This window comes from Phalacrocorax aristotelis, chromosome 1 (genome assembly GCF_949628215.1).
Source record: "Phalacrocorax aristotelis chromosome 1, bGulAri2.1, whole genome shotgun sequence".
In the NCBI taxonomy this organism is placed as follows: Eukaryota; Metazoa; Chordata; class Aves; order Suliformes; family Phalacrocoracidae; genus Phalacrocorax; species Phalacrocorax aristotelis.
In genome coordinates, this window is record NC_134276.1 from 79922486 (window position 1) to 79946026 (window position 23541).

Genomic DNA, 23541 nt, shown 5'->3' on the forward strand with positions numbered 1-23541 from the left:
TGTGAACTGTATGGTTACTCCTATACCATTTAATTGAAAAATAAGTTTGTTGTACTATTACTCTGTTCTGTCCTATTCTAGGAACAGTAGCAAAACAGATAGGGTTTTTTTGGTCTGAGATGGTTAGAAAAGGAGAAAAATACTACTACAGTGAAATGATGCAAGTCCTTCACAGCTGTAGTCTACAAATACTCTAGCAAATTGCAAGTCCCACAGACCATTGACTGACAGAGAGCCCAATGATCCATGGAATAGTCCATATCCATGCTAGTAAACTGCTGTAGACCCTGAAACAGAGCAGCCATAACCAAACTGACTGTTGTGAGTGGGCTCCTGTCTATGCCAGCTATGAGACATGTCTGGGAACTTTTTAGGAGACTGGTGTCATCGGTGGAATTTCAACTTTTTTGATCAGGGATGGTACACTCAACACCAGGTCTGCTGACATTTGATGGTGTTCAACTTTCTCAGAAGGGGAAGAGGGGTTTTGCTCAGGAGCTAGCAGGGCTGATTGACAGGGTTTTAAATTAGATTGGAAGGGGGAAGGGGATGGTACCAAGCTAGTCAGCATTGGGCAATGGGTAGTCTCACCAAAGTTGAAGGAGCTGTGCGCTAGTGAGAGTCCTCAGCTTGCTACATGTGGCGATGGGCAGAATGAATCACGCTTGAAGAATTTCTACACAAATGTGCACAGCATGAGGAACAAGCAAGAGAGGCTGGAAGCCTTGGCCCTGTCCTAGCAGCATGACATCACTGGCATAAGTGAAACCTGGTGGGACAAGTCCTGTGACTGGTGTGCCACGATGGATGGTTACAAGCACTTTAGGAGAGATAGGCAGGGCAGGCGAGGGTGGGCGGGGGTGGCACTGTATGTAGTGGAGGAGCTGGAATGCACCGAGATTGCAGCTGGTGATGGCACAGTTGAGAGCCCCTGGGTAAGGATTAAGGGACAGACAAATAAAGCAGCTGTTGTTGTGGGAGTCTACTATAGGGCACCCAGCCAGGAGGATGATACTGATGAGTTATTCCTTAAGGAGCTAAGGGATGCCTCTAAGTTATCTGCCCTTGTCCTTATGGGGGACTTCAACTGGCCAGATGACAACTGGGAATACTACACCACTGGTACAAAAGGTCCAGAAGGTTCCTAAACCATGAGGACCATAACTTCTTTGTACAGGTACTAAGGGAACAGACCAGGAAAGGTGCCTTCCTCAACTTGTTGCTTATTAACAGAGAGAACCTCATGGGTGAAGTGGCAATTGGTGGCTGCCTTGGCCACAGTGACCATGAAGCAGTCAAGTTTAAAATCTATGGTGACAGAAAGAAAACTGCCAGCAAGAGCTCAGCTCTGGACATGAGGAGAGCAGACTTCAGGTTGCTCAGGGAACTGCTTAGCAAGGTCCCCTGGGGACAAGCTCTTTGAAGGTGCTGGGGTCCATCAGTGCTGGTTCCTTTTTAAGTACCACCTCCTAAGAGCGCAGGAGCAGGCAATCCCAAAGTGTAGGAAGTCAAGCAGGTGAGACAAAAGCCTGGCTTGGCTGACCAGGGATATTCTTCCTGAAATGAGGAGAAAAAAGAAATTATATAGCCAGTGGAAGCAACATCAGGTGACACAGGAGGACTATAGCGACGCTGTTCACCACTGCAGAGAGGCCAAATACGTGTGGCTGAATTAGAGCTGAAGTTGGCCAGTACTGTGAAGAACAATAAGCAGGGCTTTTTAAAAGTACATTAATGTCAAAAGGCAGGCTAGAAATAACATTGGCCCGTTGCTTGATGAGCATGGTCATCTCACAAACAGGGACAGAGACAAAGCAGAGACGTTTAATGCTTTCTTCGCCTCGGCCTTCAACACTGATGGTGGGCTCCAGGACCCTCAGAGCCCTGGGCAAGTGAACCATGATTGTGGGAATGATAAACCCCTAATAAAGCCTGAACTTATGCAGGACTTGCTGCTCCAGCTGGATCCCTTTAAGTCATTGGGACCTTATTGGATTCATGCAAGTGTACTTAAAGAGCTAGCTGATGTCATAGCGAGACCTCTCTCATGGTTTTTTCAAAGCTCTCGGGAATCTGGAGAGGTCCAGTTGACTAGAAGCTGGCAAATGTTATCACAATCTTCAAGAATGGCAACAGGGATGACCCTGGTAACTAGAGGGCTGTCAGTCTCACTTCTGTGCCTGCTAAAATTATGGAGAAGATTATTCTGGGAGTTATTGAAAAACACCTGAAAGAGAACACAGTCATTGGTCCCAGCCAGCACGGGTTCATGAGGGGAAAGTCCTGCCTAACAAATTTTATTTCCTTCCTTGACAAGGTTACCCACCTAGTAAACCAAGGAAAGCCAGTCAATGGGATCTTTTTGGATTTCAGTCAAGCTTTCGACACGGTCTCTTACAGTAGCCTCCTGGACAAAGTGCCCAGCACACAGCTGGATAAACACTTAATGCAGTGGGTGAGCAATTGGCTGATGGGTCGGACTCAAAGGGTCATAGTAAATGGGGTTACATCGGGCTGGCAGCAGGTCACTAGCGGGGTTCCACAGGGATCCATCTTGGGGCCAGTGCTCTTTAATGTCTTCTCAAATGACTTGGATGCAGGACTGGAAAGAATACTAACCAAGTTTGCTGACAACACAAAATTGGGAGGAGCTGTTGACACTCTTGAGGGCAGAGAGGCCCTGCAGAGGGATCTGGACAGGCTGGAGAGCTGGGCAATCACCAACTGTATGAAGTTTAACAAGGGCAAGTGCCAGATTTTGCACCTGGGGCACGGCAACCCTGGATGTACATACAGATGTACATACAGAGTGGGGAACGAAAGGCTGGAGAGCAGCTCTGCAGACAGGGACTGCATTTCTAGCCTGTCAAGGGAGGTGATTGTCCCGCTCTCCTCTGCGCTGGTGTGGCCTCACCTTGAGTGCTGTGTGCAGTTGTGGGCGCCACAGTACATTAATGATGCAGAGCTACTAGAGAGTGTCCAGAGGAGGGCCATAAAGTTGGAGAAGGGTTCAGAGAGGAAGCGGTATGAGGAGCGGCTCAAGTCACTTGGTTTGTTCAGCCTGGAGGACACTGAGGGGAGACCTCATTGTGATCTGCAGCTTCCTCTCAAGGGGAGGAGGAGGGGCAGGTGCTGATCTCTTCTCTCTGCTGGCCAATGACAGGACCCAAGGGAATGGCAGGAACATGTGCCAGGGGAGGTTTAGGCTGGGTATTAGGAAAAGGTTTTTCCCCCAGAAGGTGGTGGAGCACTGGAACAGGCTCCCCAGGAGATACTCACGCACCAAGCCATGCTTTTTCAGAAGCACTTAGACAACACTCTCAGAGCTACGAGGTGAAATCTGGGGCTGTCCTGTGCAGGGACAGGAGTTGGACATCATGATCCTTGTGGGTCCCTTCCAACTCAGGACATTCTGTGACTCTGTGACAGCACTAGTGGGCAGTCTCTTCCAGGGACTAGAATGTACCCATCACTCCAGTTTGGGGAGGAAACTGTCCAGGGACTATTTGCATAGGCATAGCTGGAGACAGGTTTCAGTACTTGGGAGTCTGCTCTGTTTGCTTTATCACAGTCCTCCCATCTGCTGTTGCTGGTTTTTTTTTTTTCCTCCTGTCATCTGGCTTGCACATACTCTTTGCACATCTGCCCTCCTCCTCTCCAGCTCTTCCTTTTTTTTACCTTTCGTGTTGCCTCTTCCCCCTCTCTGCATGACTATAACATTGGTTCTGATGTGATTTCTTATGATCACTTGCTACTGATTTTTGTTGTTCGTTCTTAGCAGAATTACACCACCATGTTGGGACCTGGACGATCCTCTCCTGAGCCACTCTGTGTCTACAGAAGTAGTCCTTAGTCCAAATGGAAGAAACACTCTGCCTGGCCTTCTGTGAAAAGGCTGGGTTTGATCTATTAACGGAGACCATTTGGGGCAATTTCATGTTGCATCACACTTCATGCCATGGCTAGCAGGGATGTACAGTTCAAAGCAGTCTAAATCAGCTGGATATCTGAGCAAACCTAACACACCAGCTGCTTTTACAGTCATAGAAAAAAACAAAGGGAATAATTCCTTTCTGTGTCACATAGTTTTTGGCAGAAGATAGGCCTCTAAGTCAGCTCAGCAGTAAGCAGAGAGCTGATGAGCATGCAATGCAGTACAGTGGTAGCTATTATCTGAAACTTCACATGCTGATATTTTCTTGAGGTGGTCTTTGAGGTCTCTAAATTCCAACTAAGTGGACCTTTGTGATCCTTAGTTGTTTTTTGCAGAATGTGGTCATATTACCATGGTGCAACAAATTACCCTATACCATAAAGAACAAATGCTCACAGTAAGCCGCAAGGCACAAGGTAAAATATCTGGACTTAGAATTCAGTTCTTTTCTCAGCCCTATATCTTATCTGTGGACTTATCTAGCAGCTTGATTCATCAGGATCTAAGTTTTTCTTTTTGATTTCAATAGAATTTGTTCTGTGTTTAAACTGTTAGATCTGCCACTCCATGTTACAGATTTGTGAGTTAGAAATGGTAGCAGAGAAAAACAACCAAAACTTCAAAAAGCTCCATCAGATTGTACCAGTGAACCTAAACTATACTGGGGATGTTGTTGAAATATACTGTCATCTTTGCTCTGCCTTGAACAAAAATGAAGGCTTAAATGAAAATATGTTCTTCAAATAACATACAGAATAAAATACATGCAATAACATGGGTTTTCTGACCCACGTAAGCCCATCTGTGCAATAGAGAATATGACAGAAATAGAAACTGGAAGGCAAGGGGGAAAAGATCTACCACATTAATGTTCATGCAGTAGGCCAACTCCTAAAGTAGCATATGAGCAGTACAAAATTCTGCCTACAAGCTGCCTGGAAGGGACTAGCTGATTTGCATGAGTGACCAAAATCTTGTTATTCTTCTCAAGAGTATGGTGAGGGCAGCTGAACATGTTCAGTGCCTTAGCTGATCCATTTCTGCATTGATTTTGAAATAGCGTTGCAGTTGTGTGCTGGTCCCGTTCAAACTGGGCCCCTTGTTTCTTTAACACAATTTATCTCATAGGTGAGATAGTGCCAACATGGACATGGGAAAATACAGTTAGAGGGGCCCCCCCAAAGCAGCTTTCTTCAAATAACCACAATTACTTCCTAAAAGGTGATAAGAAATCTGTCTGCTGAGCTTCGTATAGCCCAGACTGGCATCAAACCGTAGTGTTTGTGGTTATCCAGGTGCATATCCTTAGAGAAAGCTTGATGAACTCTCCTTTGTTAAAACACAAATGTTTGTGGTATCATTTTGTAACTGGCAAAGTCCATAACTCCAACACCTGACTTTCTTTTGATATATGCCTTTCAAACCCATTATGGCAGCAGTCTCTGATTTTCACTCATTGCAGGACTAACGCATGGATCCTTTCATATGTGATCTACAAGTGGCAGGAAATGGAAAAAGGCAGACCGACTGGTAAATTTGTATAAAAGCTTTTCTTTCTAATCTTCCATTTGGTTCTGCAGATCAAAATCCAAATAATTTTTCCCTGTGTATTACAAAATGTTCTCTGACCACTAGGATACATGTAATTGCATTTCCAGAGGTAATACTGCATGGTAGCAACCATTCACAAATTCATAGCAAAGACCATACAGTTGTTGGGACTGGTTGTCATTCCGATAGAACTGCTGGTTTTGCTTGTCGAGTTTTTTTTTTCCTCACATATAGAGTACGTATGATCATATCTTAACTGTTTAGAAACTCAGATAAAGGATTGCTGAAGTTACAGGATCCTCCTCTGTTTCTACTGTAGTAGCAGTTTATACTTTGATTTTTACTTGAAATAAGCATTTCTTTTTGATTTTGAAAACTGAATAAAAAGCTGTCTTTTTTTTTTTCCCTGCTGTGAGTAGGTACCATACCAAGCATTCAGTCACAATCCCCTATACTTTACTCTGACATCAAATGGAGACCTTACATCTAAACTACCTGACTTCCTAGGAAACTTCTTTTATCTCATAATTTAAGTGTTTTCAAATCCCCATGTAACATCTACAGTTTGTAAAATTTAGAATTTTGAAGAGTCTTGTGACCCTGAGGCGGATCTGCATTGCTACGTGTTGTACTGCAATTGCAGACAACCTTAAAATGTCTTAAATTCTAAGAAAAAAAAAGTATTACATTTTAGTAATATTATAGTGTTTTATATATTTATAGTTAAATATAATGCAAACAGATTTGTTCATTTCCAGGTACCTGAATGTTTGTTTAACTTAAATGTTGTTCTCACTGACTGTTTTAGCAAAACAGGTGTAACCTGATAACTGAACAAAACTGTGGTGAGACAAAAATGTGGAATTTGTTGTTATTTCTTGTGTAGTGAATTACATTCCTCAGCACCAGAAAAAATATACTCTCTAAAACCCAGAAGTGTCTTTCTTTTAAAAAACTTACAGAATCCAGAAACTTAATGTGAAATATCAAATAATAAGCCATATGTTTTGCTTATACCTACTCCTTTTTTTCTCTTTTTTGAAAGTAATAGTAGATGAGATCACATTGACTAATATATTTTACCTAAGAAACCCATCTATTAGTTTATTTATGGATGAGTATGCCTACCTATCTGTCACTCAGTTGTTTCCTTACTAACGATTATGTGATAACACTTCCCATTTTTTTCATTTTTAAATAATAAAAATCAAACAGTAATAATCTCATCCTCAGAATTAGATAAATGGTTCTGTATAATTGACTAAAGATCTTAGGAAATAAGGATCATGTTTTACTCAAATAATTTTGGATGTAGGAGTTTAGAGTCTGAACAAAGTTCTCCTCAACCAGGAGATTCAGATAAAATACCTTGTTTTGTTCCAGTTTCTTATTCTGAACATCGACTTGGGGCCAATTATTTTAGGTTATAAAAATGAACCTTAAATGCATGCAAGTAACAAAAAACCACAGTCCCCTGGATATATATTCAAATGCTAAGAGTTTCTCTTAAATAAGAGCATACTCATGGAGTTAATAATTGATAATTAACCTGAGACAGTTATTCAGTTAATTGCAAGTGTATACGAGCCTTGAGAAGTGGACTCCAGGGCTTTCCAAAAATCTCCTTGTACTTTGTCTCTCGTTTCATAAAGTCTGTCCTGAAAACTGCAAGGCCGATTTTTGTTTCTTCAGTTTAAAATGCTGTCCCAGCAACATTGGTTTAGATCACACTTCATGCTGATCATTGAGAAGACAGTAATATTTCTTACAGGTGTGGGTCAAAAAATTAATTAACAAAAGAGGTATCCTTAAAAGATATATGAAAATTATTCTTTGACTGAAATAAAAACAAGTAGAAAAACTGCTACTGAAAGTTTTCAGTAGCATTTAGATTTCCAAAGGCGGATTTATTTGGGGGGGAAAAAAAATTCTTTTACCTCTGTTAGCAGTTAAACAGTATGCTTAACTGTTCCTTTAATTAATTTCCATTTTCTGTAAAGTTTTGAGCTCTTGAGATGTTATATTTACAATGCATTATGTAGTCTCATACTAAAGACTTAATGCCTAACTTTATCAGATTCCCTAAGGAAGACAAGTGTTACCAGTTTTCCTCTTGGGCTTTAGGAAATGTACATATATTGCCTTGATGCGAAAACTCTGACTGAATCACCAGCTGCCCACAATCTACATTTATGCAAAACAGCCAGAGATTCAGAAAAAAATGTTATGCTCACTCTGATTATAGGATAAGGTGAACTCAGCTGAAGTTAAATATCTCTGGAGAGGTAGCGCTTTATGCCATATTATTTTTTTAGCAATTTCTTGATGGTAAGAGCTACACATTCTGTAAGTCATTTGCTGTGTGGATGCCAGTACCAACTGATATGAGACAAGCAAACCTGACTGCTTGTTTTGCAGAGGAAAATAAAGGTTTACTCTTTTTTACAGATATCCTTGCCATGCCAAGAATTCTGCTTGCCCGTTGTTTTTTATTTTAAATATTTCTTATTTCATTATGGCTGCAAAAAATGAAATGGCAGCTAATCCCTGTTAGGTAGGGTAGAAAAAAAGCAGGATAGATATCATGATGCAAGACAAAAATTTTCTGAATTTAATAGGAAGAATGCTGTTGGCCAGGATTTTCCACTCAATATTTTCAGTACTAATTATTACTATGCAGTTCAGTGCATTCTTTAAATTAAAATCTACCACATACGAGCTTCAGCTCTTAAATACTGTGTCAGTGTTTGTTTGACCACAGTTTATAGGACTCTTAACTTCCTAAAAGATCAGAAATCTTTTTTTGATGTTTCCTTCTGTGTAAATCTCCACTTAATTTAGTTGATTTTAAATAGATATATGGAAGACATACTTCTTTACTGAAGGATGGAAATTCTAATTCCTGGATATATTTTTTAAGCTACAGTGTTTTCATGACTTGAATTTCTATCTAAACTTGCCTTGGTCAGCAGCTCTTTTGTCCCTCCTCATGTTAACTTCACATTGTGTCCCGGATAATATTGCACATCAACCTTTTACACATATAGGCAGAAACAAAAAAATGCAGTAAGTGACCTTGAAGCTTCCCAAAATTCCTTCACTAGCCGATGTGTTCAATGCACAAAGGTACCTTAAACATTTCCCGTTCTTGTCTCAGTAAACTCAGATGAGGAGAGTAGCTACTCTTTTTCAGAACAAAAATATTTCTTTTTGTCATTTAGACCTTTTTTCCTAATTACTGATGAATACTTATGGAAGATATGTCATTTTTGAGCCTTACTGCTGTTGTTATAAATGTCTCTGCCCCTTGGCTGCCACTAGAAGCAGATGGTAGGCTGACAAGATCTATTTAAGTTCCGAGTGCCTTGAAGAAAGTAAAAGCAGTAAAGGAAAGTAATTTGAAGTGTGGTGAGTGTAAATCATACCTTCATCAGCATAATTGTAGAACTAGGCTTTGATCTTGAAAGAGAAACTTCTCACACAGGGATCTGTACTTGATATCACAATATGTTGTGGTACTCTGTCAAAAGTCTCCATTGCAGATCCTTTGCCAGATACCCCAAATGTCCCATGCCTTACTCCTTCCTGAGACTAAAGAACACAGGTGTGCTGGGTTAGACCAACAGTCTCTTCAGCCCAGTATCTTCTCCTTGACAAAGGCCAAAAACTGATGTTGAAGAAGTGTAAGAACAGGGGAATAATTTGTGATTTTTCCCCAATACTCCACCAATCCTCACTTATTTTTATCTCTGCCACCTATGGCTTGTGTATTTTTTAATATTGGTGGATTTTTCTTCCATGGGCCTGATAGAAACCACTGCAATCTTCTGTTGTGATCATACACCTCTTGGAAGATGACCTCTATCACATCTTTTTAGGTCTGTTGTATAGACAGTGAACAGTAAGTGTACAGGATCTGAAATTCTCTGTAAAGATGCCCAGCTGTCACCTTTGGCAACAAAGAGAAGCAACTTTGGCTGGATTTGAAGTGTAGGCACTTCTGTTAGTTGTCTGAGGACATGAATTTTGAAGCTGACATTTGCTTTCAGAAGACAGATTACTACCAAGGGCTGAGTAGGCTGACAGGGGTGCAGCCTACAAAAGGGATCAGAATAATATTATTTACTGTTATAACAGTAGGATATATGTCCCAGGAAGGCTTTACCAAGATACCAAACTTTTTCCCAAAGGTATGACTGGCTGCAATAAAAGCCAAGTCTGAATTTGAAGGTGTCACCACTAACAGACTGGCTTCAGACTGAAATCAGAAATCCAGAAAAATTAATTCCAGTGTTCAATAAGCAGCTTTTTGCCATTTTCAAACATTAATCAACTAGCTTAAAACCCAAAGTTTTCATTAATGGGAGAAAAATCTAACAAGATAGATAAACAGGATAACACACAGTACCTAATTCCTCACATAATTATGAATTTATATCATTTTGCTCTAAGTTTAGGATTGTCAGTTCTTTCTAGGTAGCAAAGTCCACTGCTGTTATGGTATGAGTTACTTCTGCTCACTCTTTCTTACTGTTACTCCAGTCGTTCTACCCCTCTAGCCTTTCCTTGTTCTGCCCTGTGATGCTAACCATGCTAGGAAGACCAGCAGAGACACAAACATATTTACGTTGCATCTGGGCAAATGTGGGATACTTCTGAATATAAAGTACAGACTTCTGCCACATACAAGATTCTGGGTCTGATCACTGGAAACACACGTAGACAAGAGTCTTGATTTCTTTCTTTGTTCTCACCACTGAACCTCAGTGCTAAAGGCTATTACTTGAAGGTACATGGCCACTTACCCCACATACATTTAGACATGGTTACTGGACTGGATTCCTGGACAAAATTACAATTAGAAATCTTCTTCAGTTTCATGATAGGACTCGTTTTTTGATAGCAATGCCTGTCAGTTATAATACAAAACAAAGCATATTGTCAGCCAGTCACTCCTCAGTCTCAGTGTATAGTGTATACTCACTCATCAATTGTCAGTCTCACTTCTGTGCCTGCTAAAATTATGGAGAAGATTATTCTGGGAGTTATTGAAAAACACCTGAAAGAGAACACAGTCATTGGTCCCAGCCAGCACGGGTTCATGAGGGGAAAGTCCTGCCTAACAAATTTTATTTCCTTCCTTGACAAGGTTACCCACCTAGTAAACCAAGGAAAGCCAGTCAATGGGATCTTTTTGGATTTCAGTCAAGCTTTCGACACGGTCTCTTACAGTAGCCTCCTGGACAAAGTGCCCAGCACACAGCTGGATAAACACTTAATGCAGTGGGTGAGCAATTGGCTGATGGGTCGGACTCAAAGGGTCATAGTAAATGGGGTTACATCGGGCTGGCAGCAGGTCACTAGCGGGGTTCCACAGGGATCCATCTTGGGGCCAGTGCTCTTTAATGTCTTCTCAGATGACTTGGATGCAGGACTGGAAGGAATACTAACCAAGTTTGCTGACAACACAAAATTGGGAGGAGCTGTTGACACTCTTGAGGGCAGAGAGGCCCTGCAGAGGGATCTGGCCAGGCTGGAGAGCTGGGCAATCACCAACTGTATGAAGTTTAACAAGAGCAAGTGCCAGATTTTGCACCTGGGGTACAGCAACCCTGGATGTACATACAGATGTACATACAGAGTGGGGAACGAAAGGCTGGAGAGCAGCTCTGCAGACAGGGACTGCATTTCTAGCCTGTCAAGGGAGGTGATTGTCCCGCTCTCCTCTGCGCTGGTGTGGCCTCACCTTGAGTGCTGTGTGCAGTTGTGGGCGCCACAGTACATTAATGACGCAGAGCTACTAGAGAGTGTCCAGAGGAGGGCCATAAAGTTGGAGAAGGGTTCAGAGAGGAAGCGGTATGAGGAGCGGCTCAAGTCACTTGGTTTGTTCAGCCTGGAGGACACTGAGGGGAGACCCCATCGTGATCTGCAGCTTCCTCTCAAGGGGAGGAGGAGGGGCAGGCGCTGATCTCTTCTCTCTGCTGGCCAATGACAGGACCCGAGGGAATGGCAGGAACATGTGCCAGGGGAGGTTTAGGCTGGGTATTAGGAAAAGGTTTTTCACCCCAAGGGTGGTGGAGCACTGGTAACAGGCTCCCAGGGACATACCCACGGTATTAAGCCTGACAATATTCAAGAAATCTTTAGACAACACCCTAAGACACATGGTGTAATTTTGGGGTTGTCCTGTGCAGGGACGTCAGTTGGACATCATGATACTTGTGGGTCCCTTCCAACTCAGGATGTTTTATTATTCTATGATCAAAACTGACATTGTAGGCATGTCTATTGATCCCCTCATGTTTCTTCTGGAGTACTGAATAGCAGTCTCTGTCTTTTTCAAATGTCTTTGGAATTCTTTTCAGAGAAAGCAGAGGAAGCTAGAAGTTTTACTTTCATACCAGATCACAACTACCAGGCCTACACAACAATACTCTTCTTTGTTGTTATTTACGTTTTGCTCTCTAGATCAGAATACAAACATGTTTTATTCATTTATTTCTGATAGTTTGAAAGTTGTGAACATTATGATTAAGAAAAAAGGTTAATAATATATCAGAAAAAATAAATAAGCTTTATCGTTAATAGTTGAGCAAAAGCAGCAACCTATTTGCATTTCACTGTGTCTATATTACAATTGTTACCCTAAAAAAGCCAATATCTAACCTGAGACTGAACATATGCTCATGGAATGTAATTATCTGACCATAATAGGGAAGAAGCTGTTCCTTGATTTTCATATACAAAAATTTTCTACCTAGATATATAACTGTTAAGAGTTATAAACCAGTTAGAACTATTTATTTTTGCATATTTTTTGCTAAACATGAAATAAGGTAAAATTATTTTAATGAGAATATTCAAAAATTGCTAAAAATAAGATTTAAGAGAAACCAAGCATTTATAGAAGATAAAAAAGTAATACATTTAAGAGGATAAAATACTAATATGTTTAAGAATATTTAAGTCATATGTTAGTTTTTATTATGTAAGTATACATGTACATTTATAAGCCAATTTTCTGTTGCTTGCCATCTTGAACAGTAGCCTAGAGACCTTGCTAAAAGCTGGAAGAACCTGGATTAAAGAGCTTATTCAATTGCTGCAATAGCTTCGTGTCCTACAGAAGGAAAAATGTTTTTCATGCCATTAATTAAGAGGTCAAAAAAATCTAAGACTACATCTAAGAAGATCAGTTGAAAAAGAAAGGTCAAAAATGTGTAGCACCAAAGCACACATATACATGTAATACAAAAGTTTGTTTTACTCTGGTAAAATGCCCTGAAAGTGGGGTCTCTGACATGTAAAGGGAAGAGACTCAAGTTAGAACAAGCTTATTCCTGGCCAAGGTGCTATGTCCATATGATTCCTAGTAGAAAGGATCTCCAAATACAGCTCCAGAATACCTCCAGTCAAACTCACTTAGATGCACGTTTCATACTTCACTGCACGCTACAAAAATGATATGGATTAATTTTCAAAGTGTGGGTAGGTGGCCTTGTTCAAGGAAAGAAAAACCTTGTTAGACAAGTTTTGCTGCTAGTTGTTGGAATTAGGGAGGGGGATTGAAAGGCATATGAAAGTTGAAATTTGGTTATAATTAAGTTCTCAAATATAAACTTGTCTTGTTGAAACCCAGCCTTTTATAGGGACCTGGATGAAACTGAACTGGAACCAACATTTCTTTGAGGATGATTCTCACTTAAAAGTCACTTTATTTTCTTTTGTCATAGTCATTACATGAAAAGCTCCAATAAACCATGATAGAGTTAGGAACACATTACAGAAAATTTCTTGAGTGACAGAATGCATTGCTTCAACTGGTCAAAGTACTATTTAGTTAAATAAAACTTGACAGTCTGGGAAAAATATCCTGAGAAAGCAGCAAAGTTCTTGAGACTGGAACAGAGCTAGTTTGGCTAATAAAATTTTATGTTATTATAAATGTGTTCAGATTTATGTGTCAGGTAGTTTTTGTTGAGAAATAACTTTTTATTGGAAAGACTCAGTAAACAATCATGCAAATTTTTGTTTTGCACTGCAATTTTAGACTACATTAAAAACAGGAGCTAAAATAAGAACTAATGTTTAGAGCTACTTACATCTCTAGCTGTCAATTATATTGGCAAATTGCATCTTACTTTATTTCTAGTTTTAGGGTCAGAAGGCTACATGACCATCTACTTAAAACACTTTAAATCATCATGTATTAAAAATATCTTCGCTATATACTTCCTCAATTTTTCTAAGTCTAAATGGTTTCCTCTATGTGCATATACCTTTTGAATGACGTCTTTCCATAATATGCACTATATTCTCTGTATAAAACCTTTACCTTCATAAGACAGTTTGTATTTGTTAAATGTATTAAAACAGAAGAGGCTTTTGCAGCTTCAAAGCCGCATTATATTCTGTTTGAATATATCATCCAGAACTATGCTTACTGGAAAATAAATGTGTAAAATATAATTAGGGGAATAATCCAAAGCTCTCCTCTGCTCAGTTGTTGTGGTTGATTTTCCTGAAGGAAAAACGGTCTGGATAGAAGACTTAGCTTCATTAAAGTCAACAGCAAACATCCTGTTGATGTGAATATGACCAAGATTCCACAGAGTAAACTATATTGAGGCAAGATGAGATTTTTTCTGAAGCAGTCTCAACACCCAAACTGCATGCTTTTGACTAGTCACCAAACCAAATCTGACAACTTTGAAAATCTCAGCCTTAAATCACAACTGCAACACAAATGCAGCAAACTCATATAAACTTATTTAACTGAATGTCTCCCAGTGAAGACAGATCCAACCCCAAGTTAAAAAGGAATAAAAACATGTCAATGATTAATAACGTTTAACTTTTAGGCCCACTCTCTAACTTTGTGCCTTAGGTATCACCAGTAGCTCTTATAAAAATTAGTCCCAGTTACATGAACTACAGCCTGTTAAGGCTGTAACTGAAAATACTGTGGGATAAATGCCCCTCCTTGCATCTTGGCACTTTACTGAGCCAGGACCCTTTTCACTCAGGGTTTGTAGCTAGGAATTTCCCAAAAGCTTTCGTTGAAAAATGGAGACAGATGAAGCCCAGGAACCTCCTACAACTTATTATTAAACACCTCTAGGTCTAAAGCACTAGATTCGAATACAGGAAAAAACATGTACACTTCTCTCCTTTGCCTAGGTCTTAGCTTTCCCTTCACTGGATAGTACCAAAAATCACAAGCTGGAGCCTATTCTGAGTGAAGAGGTGCTGTTAATTCTACATCCTTCCTTTAAATCCATTCCATCCTGCAAAAGAGCACAAAACATTGAATGTGTCAGAGATCAAGTGCATGTGCAAGATTGACTAGACGAACAATTAGGGCATTTATCTGTCAAGGGCAATTCAAAGGTTCCAGTTTATGGTCTCACACTTTTATCGTTCATCTGTACAGTCTTTCAGAATTAGGGATAATAGGACAGGACTTGCTTAACCCAGGAGAAATTATAGCAATTTTACAGTCTCTAGCAAGTTAACATTAGCAAATTGTGAGCATAGCAAATGTTTATGAGATTAAATACATTGTTCAGTTAATGATCTTTGTTGGCAGCAGACCCAGAATGAAGACTGCTTAATGGGGATAGGTAACTCCCGCTGACCATCTCTGTGAAAGATATGTGGTGATGGCAGCCCTCAAGTGAAATAGACATATGCATAATTTTTAGGACCTAAAATGCTTAATGGGGAACCACACTAGAGAGGATAATTCCTATCATTATAAACCTGTTATGTGAACTTTGCATAAGCAAACTTGAGAGACATAAAAGCACTTATTAGGAAGATTCTGTGTATAAACAGTAGCAATAGCTATGGTTAAACATCACTCTCCTGTTTTTTTTTGTTTTAGGTTTGGCATTTTTTTCCTGGCAGGAGCCATCTAATGATGTACTTTTTATATGTTTTGCTAAGACAATTCACAGTATAATTACTATTCTGTATTTCAACATCACAGTAATTGGCACTACTCTTAAACTCAGCGTCCTTTAAGGTGTCCTAGATGTCCTACTATTTAAAATGTCATACTAAGTATGTTTCATAAAATCAGAATCACAGAATTACGGAATCATAGGATAGTTTGGATTGGAAAGGACCTTCAAAGATCATCTAGTCCTGCCATGGCAGAGACATCTTTCACTAGGTTGGGTTGTTTAAAGGCAGTGTAAGGTTGTTAAAACGTGGTGTAACCATCAACCCGGTCAGTTGGCGACGAACACAGCAGCGGCAACACCAAGTTCCACAGCTGGGCACTAGATTGGGGCCAACAAGGGGGTTTCCAGAGCCAGACAAAACAGAAGAAGAGCAGAGCAGCGTAACCAGCTCCCAGCAGATCCCACGAGCGGGGCTGACACAAACTGGGCATCACCACAATCAACCGGGGGAGATTTAAATGGCCCCAGGGAGCGCAAGTGACCAGAAGTGTGGTGAACAGAGCAGGCAAACAGGGCGTGGCACGTCAGCCAGGGCGTGGCTCGGCAGTTTGTGCAGGTAGGGCAAGCAGTGGAGGTGCTGCATCCCACTTGTAGGCCCACAGCCCAGGGAAGTGCTCTAGGTCTCTGCCAGGATGATGAGCACTCGCCGCAGAGCTAAAACCAGTGTTATCATAGCGAAAGTCCCAGAGATGTCTGGTGCATCTACCCAGACAGAAGGACGCTTCAGTACAGGCGGTAGGTTGCATTGAGTGCCCGACCCTTCTCCTGGTGTAAAGATAAGTACCTGCACAAGGTGTGCACAGGTTGATGATCTGTTGTGCCAGTTGGATGAGTTGCAGGAGACAGTTAGAAGGCTGTACAGTATTGGTAGAGCTGAGGCAGAGTTTGATAGGTGGTTTCAGAACAACGTTCCTGTAACAGACACCACTGAGAACGAGGAACCTTGGACCCTGGTGACCCACAAAAGCAGGCTCTGCTTCAGCCCCCACCCTCCAACATCACTACCAACAACAGATTTGAAGCTTTAGTGGCTGCAGACACCCACAAGCAAGGTCTGCAAGATGCAACTGTATCAGCAGCACAGAGTGGATACCATAAAAAGAAGAGACAATTGCTCTTAGTGGGTGACTCTGTTAAAAGGCACTGAGGCACCCATCTACCGACCTGACAGGGAGGTATGAGAGGTTTGCTCCCTTCTGGGAGCTAAGATCTGAGACACAGCTGAGAGGGTGCCACAACTTGTCAAGAGCACAGATTTCTATCCTCTCTTACTCCTCCATGTGGGCAAAAATGATGCTGCAAGCCAGAGGCTGGGCAGAACCAAGGAAGAATATAAAGCCATGGGTGAGCAAGAGAAAAATGGGTGACTAGAAATGGGCAAATAATACAAATCAACTCCTGGTTATGTGGCTGGTGTTGACGTGAGGGTTTTGGCTTTGATGACAACGGGACATTCTTCAGCAACCATAGCCTGCCAGGGAGGCATGGAATCCACCTGTCTGGAAGGGGCAAAGGAATCTTCGGCAGCAGGCTGGCAAACTTGGTGAGGTGGGCTTTAAACTGAGGGACTTGTGGGGTGGGGGACAAAAAGGCAATACTAGTGCCATCACACACAATGGGGGAATAAGGCAGGACAACCAGAGCAGTGACAAAGGTGCCTCAGCTACCTCACAAGATGACAACCAGGAGACCAACCACCTCAAGGGTGTACATGGCTATAGTGGGTCCCCGTGCACCCCTCCAGGGAAACCTATGTGCTCAAGTACCTTTCTGAAATGCCTGTACACCAACGCATGCAGCACAGGAGGAACTAGAGGTCTGTGTGCAGTCGCAGGGCCATGATCTGACTGCAATCTCAGAGACATGGTGGGATAGCTCACATGACTGGAATGTGGTCATGGATGGCTACAGGCATTTCAAGAAAGACAGGCCAGCAAGCTGAGGTGCAGGAGTTGCTCTTTATGTGAGGGAGCAACTGGAATGCATCGAGCTTTACCTTGGAGTGGAAGGAGAACAAGTTGAGAGCCTGTGGGGAAAAATTAAGGGACAGCCAAATATAGGCGACACTGTTGTGGGCGTTTGCTACAGGCCACCTGATCAGGGAGAGGTAGTTGATGAAGCCTTCTACAGTCAGCTGGAAGTAGCCTCACAATCGCAGGCCCTGGTCCTCATGGGGGATTTCAATCACACTGATGTTTGCTGGCAAAGCAACACAGTGAGCCATGCTCAATCCAGAAGGTTCCGACAGAGCATGGAGGACAATATTTTGATGCAAGACCCAACAAGGTGAGATGCACTGCTCAACCTTATCCTAACAAACAAGGAAGGGCTGGTTAAGGATGTGAGAGTTGGGGGTAGCCTTGGCTGCAGCAACCATGAGATGGTGGAGTTCAGGATCCTGTGTAGTAGAAGCAGGGCAACAAGTAGGATTACAACCTTGGACTTCAAGAGGGCCAATGTTGGCCTCTTCAAAGACCTGCTTGGAGGAATCCCACGGGCTAGGGCTCTAGAAGGCAGTGGGGACCAAGAGAGCTGGTCTGTATTCAAGGACCACTTCCTCCCAGCTCAAGATTGGTGCATCCCCAGGAGGAAGAAGTCAGGCAGAGGAGCCAGGAGACCTGCCTGGATGAGCAAAGAGCTTCTAGAGAAGCTCAAATGGAAGAGGGAGGTTCACAGTATGTGGAAAAAAGGGACTGGCCACTTGGGGTGAATACAGGAATATTTTCAGGGTATGCAGTGATGTGATGAGGAAGGCCAAGGCCTACTCAGAATGAAATCTAGTGAGGAATGTAAAGGATAACAAGAAGGGCTTCTTTAAATACATCAGCAGTAAAAGAAAGACTGGGGACACAGTGGGCCCCCTGCTGACTGAGGTGGGTGCCCTGGTGATGCAGGGTGCAGAGAAGGCAGAGTTACTGAATGCTGCCTTTGCTTCAGCCTTTACTGCTAAGACTGGTCCTCAGGCATTCCAGGCCCCAGAGGAGGGAGGAAAAATCTGGAGAAAGGAGGAATTCATACCTCCTCATACCTAATTTTTCATCTACCAATATCCCCAAGTCCTTCACAGCAGTGCTGCTCTCAATACATTCATCACCTAGTCTGTATTGATATTAGGGACTGTCCTGGCTCAAGTGCACTTGGCCTGGTTAAACTTCATGAGGTACACATTGGCCCATTTCTCAAGTCTGTCACAGTCCCTCTAGATGGCACCCCTTGTCTCCAGTGAATCAACTGCAACATTCAGCTTGGTGTCAGCTGCAAAATTCCTGAGGATGCACTCAATCTCACTGTCTGTGTCATTAATAAAGATATTGAACAGTACCGGCCCCAATACAGCTCCCTGAGGGACACCACTTCTTATTGATCTCCATTTGGATATTGAGTTGTAGACCGAAAGTCTCTGGATGTGGCCATCTGGCCAATTCCTTATCCTTAACCTCTATTTCTCATAAAAGTTTTGCATCACTTCAGAATTTGGGTATGGAAAGAGGGAAATATAGGTCCTCAAGATTAATGAACCTCATTCAGTACTGGGATGAGGAAGTAAAGCCAGCTGGCTAACCCAATTAAATGTTTTGAATATTTTAACTGCAGAGAATGCAAAAGTATGTTTCCCTGAAAATATATTTGTAAATAGTCATATTATATATATACACAGTGTATGTGATTGAGAGAATACATAGAGAGAGAGACAGAGACGGGGACACAGAAAGAATTGCATTTAACTACTTCTTTTGTATCATCACCTCTGTCTATTGAAGAATAGATCAGGCCTGTGAAGAGTGGAAATAGATCATTGTCTACTTCACTGAATTGCTTTATAAGAAGGTGAGGGTAAGAAAAATTAAGGACCCTTTTACCTTACTCTGTCTGTCCAATTCAGGGGAAAAAAGTATCACCTCTGAGGAAAGAACTTGACTATCTAAGCTTAAGATGTAATTGGTGTTCAAATATTTGCAGAAAGCTATTGAAAATTAAGATGCATTCATAGATGTGGCATTTGAAAAGCATATATAGGAATGCTTTGCGTCAGCTTCAATGTTCAAATGCATCTGCTAAAGTTAAATGGTTTTGTATGTATGCCTGCATTTTGTATTTTGCACCTTTATGTATGATGGTCAAGATCTGATATAACAGGATCTTCAAGTTAGGATGCAAAATTCATGTTTCAGACTCTTCAGTAATGTTCATTACACACAAACCAGTAAGACATGCTGGATCCTCACACCAAATAAGTAGGAATCTAAGTTGCATTTTATGTAAAGTATTTGTAAATCATTTTATGTAAAACGAATTTGAGAAAATTGCCTCTCTTAGAACTATAAAATGAGTTGTATACTGAAATCAGCCCATCTTGTTTAGATGCAACTGCTTAAAACCACTGAGCTAAGAAAATAAAAGCTAGGTAATACCTATATAAGGAAGCTTGTGCACTGTAAAAAAGATGTAATAATATGATCACATGCTATATCTAGTGCATCATGTCTTTCTTTTCCACCTTTCTTTTCTTTTGCTCCTGGATTTTCCTTCAGTACCCATCACTACTGTATTTGAGAATGAAAACCTTTTTTAACATATCACTCTAACTTTTCTGTCAAGAAAGGAGTTCCATTTGCCACTGGAAGACAAGGCCAGGTAAGATAAGTGTGAACATGTTCTGCAAGATCAGGTCCCTAATTTGACATTTCTAGTACCTGTTATTGGCAGAATGCCTAGCACTGAATGGCACTTCTTACGTCCAAGACTTAGCTCCCACTCATTCCTGTTCGTTACTGTGACTGAGTGGCACGTCCACCAATTAGATATCAGGTCGTCAAGTTGAGCATTCAGAAAATAAGAAACACATAATAGTGACCATCTGTGAAGAGACAGATTAAGGGATTTGACACAGGAATTTTCCATAGAATCTTTCGTTTGCTTTGACTAATGAGACCTTTTCTCTCTGCTTGCAATCACATTAGTCACTCAGTAGGCTCTTTCTAAATTCAGCAACAGGCAAGAATCCTGCAATCAACAGCTTTCTTCACTACATAATGCTGATTTTTCAACATAGGGGACCTACTTTGTGCATCCAGTGAAGGAAAAGGAAAGGGAAAAGTAGTATGCAATCATGTAAAGGGAGATCATGAAAAGAAAACCTCAATGCTGTTGTATTTTAACAGATTGTAATATCTTTGACAGATTTCAGCAGGGTGATGGCTGCAAATCTCTACTCTTATGTACTTTGCATGGGTAAACAACATTGCTTAGCCTTCCTAAAAAGCAGGCTGGAAAAACACAGATGTGATCAAATTGATACCCATTTTTAGGCACAGAACTTAGTAGATATGCATCACCTTTCACAGGTTTCTATAGTCTCTCTCTCATTTAGGCAGATTGGACAAGCTGGCTTCTAACTTAAGTGCCTTGGTTAAAGTCCCTGAAGAGAAAAGAAAAAAAAGAACACCAGAGAAAAATATTTTGATCCTATATTCTGATAGTGCTGTTTTCTTACATCATTATAATGAGTCTTTTATTTGCCCATTTATGCTATTATTTTTGCCGTTCATGGGGCAAATTGGTACAGCTTCAGTATACTGTTAATTGTTAACAATTTGGCTATAAGTATTGTTTTTCTTACATATAGTGCACAGGGCAAGATAATTCATAGACTTTTTGATAATTTGCATTTTTCAAAAGCTGATACATCTGTACACTCTTCTGTTACAGAACTGATGAGACAGGACATATCTAAAAATAAGACATCTAAATAATACAGTATGTTCAAGCCCATACTTGTCTCCCACAGAGCCCCACTAATCCTGTTTGCCAAAAGCTTTCACACTCTTGTCCAAACAGTGATCACCATCTCAGAGCTTGATCTCAACAGGCAAAAATGCGATGCAGAGAAGGAAAAGAAAAGTAGTCTGATATGAACTGTGAGGATAGTAGGGAGTAAGAGGAGAGTCAGGTAATGAGGTCTTGGAAAACAATGACGAATATCCCCTGGAAAAAGTCTTGCATTGCAAGGGGATAAATAAATCATATCTCTGAGTCTATATGATCCCAGAGAGAAACAGTTCTTACTGCAGGTCTCATTATGTAGTCTCAGCCCAGGCTCTACTAAGACAAAAGTATCTGACTCTGAAAACAGATGGAGACAAACATAAGCATAAGATAATTCAGCTGGTAATAGAGTCACTCCTTCCTTCCTTCCTTTCTTGTAACAAGTTACAGTTCACAGTAGAGCACATATAAACATAGCCCTGAACTTTTATTCTGCGAGAGTGTCTCCTTTTAATTACCGGTCAGGGGAAAAACCTACTTTTATTTCAGAGATAAGATGGAGGAATCTCAGAGTAAAGTTTATACCTGATTATGATTGGGCTGCAGAAGTCCTTGAGGAAGCCCAGGCTTCCAGCCCTGGTGTTCAAAGAGTAACACAGCAGCCCATAGATCTGGAGGCCAAGAACAGGAGGGATCATAAGACTCTGTGGTCTCGTCCTGAAACCCAGGCCTTTGTGCGCGGGAGTTTGTGCAACTCACTGGTGAACTTGAGGCTGGACTAATTAGTGAGGCCCACATCTGGAAAGACCAAGGTGAGAGCCAGTGACTGGATGAGGGTGCCAAGACCCAGGCATGGAGATCTGATGGACCTAGAGCCTGAGCTCATATTTAAGGACCCCGTGAGTCTGTGGGTGTTGCAATCATGGAGAGCAAGGGTGTGTGCACGTCTCAATGGTGAGCTTCAGCCAAAGAGGAGCAGTGAAATTGGGCTGTCTGTGTTTTTATGAGTGTTGTGGGCTTTTATGTGTTACTGGTAAAGTAACCTGTACTGGTCTGTGTGACTGCCTGTGTTAGCATCCTCTGTGTGTTGTGTGTATCTACATCCTGGTGTTCATTTTCAGGCTTGCTGCTGGCTGGAATGGTAAAGGGAAGTGGCAGCAGCACACACCAGGCTGGCATGAGCAAGACCTCCAGGTCTGTGAGTACACCAGATTTGGCTCTCCTGGGCCAGGAAGGAAGAACCTACAGTGTACCGAACAGCACTGGATTCAGCTACTCCTCAACAAAGATAACCAATAAGGATGCCAGGGAATGAGATGTTTGTCTATAGGCTAGTAATTCTTGCAGTGATGTCCATAGCATAAGAAGGAGGTTGTTTAGTCTCTGTGGTTTCTGGAAAATGTTTGTTGTGTTTCCAAAAAAGGCACACTCTGAGCAATGAGGGTTTTGAGGACTGTTCCTGTATCACGTCGGTTCTGAGACCTATTGAAGAAGAGTCTGTTCTCAGATGCAATGGGTCAGCCAAAGTTTCTCTGCTTGTTGATTGTGGATGGCCTGTAAAAGGATCCTGAAATAGATGAATATTGGATGAAGCTGCATGTTTTTCCTCTTCCTAAATGTTCTTATGAAGATATTTAAACAGAGGAAGGCTGGCTGAAACAGAATTGGTGTGCATAAGAATGAATTCATGCAGCTAATTGATGAAATGCAGAAACACTGTTACCATTGGAAACAACCATTCTGCTTCAGATTTTTTATACCTGCTCTTCAATGAGCAGCACAGAGATACTTCTTAAAGGTGAGACTATCAACTAAAATCCATAACTCTAGTGGATACTAAAATCAGATATATAATAGATGTATTTTCTTACAACCCATTATAATTTCCTGTTGATGTCTCCCCATGACAAAAGTTCTAATAATTTTTTCTTTCAGTTTCAGAGGCTTATGACTTCAATCAATGTATATAATCATAATTGAATATTATTAGGAGCAACATTGTATATTCCAAATTTAGCCTTTCGTTACACTTTATCAGACTTAACAGAAAGACACTGAGTTTAAAAGCTTGCCAATTTTTCTAGGAATATCAGCTGGTCCAATGGAAGATTGTACTTAACTCTATAAAACTCAGCAGAACTTTAGAAAATTCATCTGTTACAGTCCTACTAGTTCTTTACATTTTGCTATGAATTTCCTCATACTTGGGCATGCTTCTTAAACCTTGTCCTATGGCCTTGTACCAATCTTAACATTAATCTAAAAGACAAAGTTTAAGCTTCATCAAAACATTCCCCAAAACTGGGCTTTAAAAAGACACTT